The sequence below is a fragment of the Rattus rattus genome, chromosome 16, assembly GCF_011064425.1.
Source record: "Rattus rattus isolate New Zealand chromosome 16, Rrattus_CSIRO_v1, whole genome shotgun sequence".
Classification (NCBI taxonomy): Eukaryota; Metazoa; Chordata; class Mammalia; order Rodentia; family Muridae; genus Rattus; species Rattus rattus.
In genome coordinates, this window is record NC_046169.1 from 8963556 (window position 1) to 8968090 (window position 4535).

Sequence of the window (4535 nt, forward strand, 5' to 3'; positions counted from 1 at the left end):
CTCCTATCCCTGACCTGGCCTTAGCAGTTTACCCGCTAACTTCATTAGCCATCTTTCTTGACACAGCTCAAACCTTTAGGTCTGCACGCCATCTTCCCCGCCTTCTCTCATCCATTCCTTTTTCTTCCTACTGCACCTTCTCAGCTCCTGGAGAAAAGATCTCTTGGCCAATTCGCGTAAACCATTCCTTCTAGGCTCCACCCCACAGTTACCTGGCAACAACTAGGCAGGTCTGGCTTGCTATAAAGGGGGATGTTTGACCACTCCTCATTCTCCTACTCTCTCTCTCTCTTCTCTCCCAGACCCCTGTCTTCCCACCTCTCCACGAATTCCTGGCCAACCTCTTCTCTTTCTTCTCTCTCCGTCTCTACTCCCTTCTCAACTCCCCTTCCCACACCCCTAAATAAATGTTACTCTATACTGTTGTATGACTGGGACGCTAAGGGATAGGGATGTCTGAGCATGGGCCCACCGAGGTACCCCTCCCACCTCACCATACATAGCTCTACAAAAGGTATCCTGGCTCTTTTTATAAAACGTAACAACTGTGCTAAATAAAACAGAATAGAACCTGTAAATGTCGGTCAAATGCAAGCGTCACTCACCGTGCTTGAGGGCTTTGTAAGGAGATAGGGAGGATCCTGCATTCCTTTGGCCATGAGTGACTATGGTGGACTTCCAGGCTTGACCCACCGTTGTTTGTATTTTCTAGCTTTTTGGTTTTTGGTTTTTTTTTTTTTTTTAGAAAAAAACAAACACAAAAATCAACCATTTTTTTTTTTTTTTTTTTTTTTTAAGATTTATTCATTTATTATGTACACTGTAGCTGTCTTCAGACACACCAGAAGAGGGCATCAGATCTCTTTATCGATGGTTGTGAGCCACCATGTGGTTGCTAGGAATTGAACTCAGGACCTCGGGAAGAGCAGTCAGCACTTTTTTTTTTTTTTTTTTTTTTTTTTCTATTCTTTTTTTCGGAGCTGGGGACCGAACCCAGGGCCTTGTGCTTGCTAGGCGCAGTCAGCACTCTTAACCGCTGAGCCATCTCTCCAGCCCAACCAATTACTTCTTTCCTTTTCCTTTTCCTCTTTTTCTCCTCTAGAGTGGAACCACAGATTAGGCCCAGGACCCTATATACTAGGACCAAAAACTACCACCTTTTAGCTGGACACCTTTAATCCCTGAGGCACAGGCAGGCAGATCTCTGTGAGTTTGGGATCAGCTCGGTCTACAGAGTGAGTTCCAGCACAGACAGGACTACACAGTGAGACCCCGTCTCAAACAACAGCAAAACTAGACTCATTCCTTCACTTCAGGGCATTTTGCTCACTTTTCCCTGCGGTGATGAGCTAACGTCTGTAGGCAGTTTCCATGAGAGCTTCCCCCGTCCTCCACCAAGGACAAAGGGACAGACACACTTTTAATTTCATTTTTATTGACTCTGAGTGTCTTTGTGTTGTCACGTGTACACAGCGATGTGTGGCCCCCTAGAGGCCAGAGCAGAAAGGTGCAGTTTGCCTCACACTTCAACAGTACAGCCCATCCTGGTGGGGAAGGCACAGCAGCTGCTAATTCTGAGAGGCCGAACCCAGGGCCTTGCGCTCGCTAGGCAAGCGCTCTACCACTGAGCTAAATCCCCAACCCCCGAGCCCCGTATGTTTTCTAAAGCATTTCCAGAACTCTCCATTGGGCAATGTGCAACGATGGCCGAGTGACCCAAATCTGATTATACAGAAAAGCCGGGAAGGGAGTTGGTGTTCTTGCCTAACAAGGGCAAGGCCCTGGTTCGGTCCCCCACACTGTAAGAAAACCGCAGCTTCAGAAGACATCAGCATACTGGTACCACACACCTTCCTTCATCCCCGCCCCACAACAACCCCAAGAGGCCCAATGTGATTATGGCCTCTACAGCCCAGACTCAAGAGCCTCAGGAACTCACAGTGTAAGGGATAGAGCTGTGACTTGAACACATGACATCTGGCCAGGGAGAGAACTGACAAGATTAGGATGGAGAAGAAGCAAAACATGGAGGGAGGATTTGATACAGAAGATCGGAGAGTGGCCAAAGACACTTGCTGGCAAGTCTGGTGGCCCTGGAATGCCAGTAAAGGTGGAGGGTGAGGGTGGACTCCTACACAAGCACCGTGGGATGTCGCGTACGCATGCAATAATAGGGACTATAAAATAAAAATGTCAAAATCTAGCAAAACGTCAAGCGTCATGGTACACACAGCCTGGAGTCTCAGCAATCATGAGGCTGAGGAAGGAAGGTCGCGAGTTCAAGGCCAGCCTGAGCTACATAGTGAGTTCCATCCCAGCCTGGGTAACTCAGTGAGATCCTGTGTCAAAACAAAATAAAACAAAACAAAACCAGGCAAGCCAGCGAGATGGCTCAGAGGGTAAAGACACTCACCTGAAAACCTGAAATCAGTCGCATGTGGGTTCTAAGAAAAAAAGACCCTAAAATTAATGAAAGGTTGGAGCGATGGCTCAGACATTGAGAAAACTTGCTCTGAAGTGAGGACCAGAATTCAGATCACTCTCTTAAAACACCAGGTGCCCCCTGCAAATGCCTATAGTTCCAAGTGCAAGGTGAGCAGAATCCAGTGGCATCTCAGGGGTTTGCTGGTTTCCAGCCTAACTGAGACTAGGTTCGGGCAAGGACCTTGCCTCAGAATGGCAGAGTAGCAGCAGGGAGCACCCAATGCCCTCTTCAGGCCTCCGTGAGTTCTATACAGGTGCACACACCCCTACAAACACAAACAACATACACACACACACACACACACACCTGCATACACTCTCACACATAAATAAGCAAATTTAAAAAGCACTAATTTAAAAAAAAATACAGAATTTACTGGTGAGGTGGCTCAGCAGGTGAAGTCTGCCAAGCCTGAGGTACTGAGTTTGAACCCTGGGACCCACACGGTGGTAGGAGAAAAATCAATTCTAGAAAGCTGTCCTCTGCTCTCTGCACCCACACCATTGCAGACATGCACACAGGAACACACTCATGATGGCTCGGCAGTTAAAAGTACTGGCTGCTCTCCCAGAGGTCCCGAGTCAATACCCAGCAACTACATGGCAGCTCACAACTGCGACTCCGATTGCAGGGTATCTTGACACCTTCACAGGGACATGCAGGCAGGCAAAATGCCCAGTGCACATAAGAATAAATAAATCTTTAAAAAGAAATACAAGATTAGAAACGACAACTATCCTTTCTTATGCAGGCTGAAAACCTGACTCCTGTCAACTAAAGAAAATCAACTCTGGCCACAGAGTGGAGTGGGAGTGGGCCCACGTTGCCAGGGTCCACAGCGATCAGTGTGCCAATCAATGAGCAAGCTGAGGTCAAAGTAGTGTCCCAGACAACAGAATCCAGGTCTTCCTGTGACCACACTAGGGCTTCAACACTGCAGTTTTCAGCAGCTCCGCGCAGCCCATGGTGTGGCCACTCAGCCCCTAATTACATGGGGTTTTAGGAGGTGCTAGAGTAGAGAAGCTACGGGAGGTTAAATGAAAGGGCTCTATGCCGCTATGGAAAAACTATCAGGTACGACGAGTACGGACTTTCAGGCAGCCAACTTTAGGATCACCCACACTCTTACAGGCAGTCCCTCATCCATGCTCTGTAAGTAAGCCCCATAAACTCACTCGATCTGCAGGAAGAACTTGGTACAATCAGTTTGGTTTGTCATCGGGATCTTAGGAGGAGTAGGAAGACCTTTATTTTTAAAAGCTTTATTTACTTATTATATATAAGTACACTGTTGCTGTCTTCAGACACACCAGAAGAGGGCATCAGATCTCATTACAGATGGTTGTGAGCCACCATGTGGTTGCTGGGAATTGAACTCAGGACCTCTAGGAAGAGCAACCAGTGCTCTTAACCACTGAGCCATCTCTCCAGCCCGGAAGACATTATTTTTAACCCCCTCCCACCCGCCCCAGGGAAGGAATTCTTGCAACAAAGTGGGAGGAAGACATCAGTATATCCAGTGATATTATCACACATCGGCATTAATATTATGTTCCATCTATCTAGGTCGTAGAGACTGAGCAATAAATACCCTGACGCCCTGGCACAGTCACAAAAGTCACGTTTCTCTCACTCCTCCCCAAAGGAGAAAAGTCCATCCTCAAGGGCTACTGTCTAGCCCCGAGGGACCCATCGAGTCACGTGTCCTCACGGGTCCCGGGCCAAGCGCGTCCTTACACGCCGGCAATTCCTCAGGGCACCGCTTCCTGCGTTCCAACATTCTCTTTCCTCTTCCTCCTCCTCGCGTCTACACCGGCCTGCACTGCTCCCGAAGCGGAGCCCCGAGAGAGCGGACGCAGCAACCACACCTTCCCTCCTCAGTCGCAGAGAGCGACCGGCTAGCTGGACCCGGCGCGACCTCGAGAGTGCGCACGCGCGCCGTCCGTCCCCGAGCCGGCGAGATCGCCGCTGAGCGCAGCAGTCAATCCTGAGCTCCCAGGCAGTTGCGTCACTCCGAGTCTGGCCAATCAGCGCTGAATCGATTATTGCT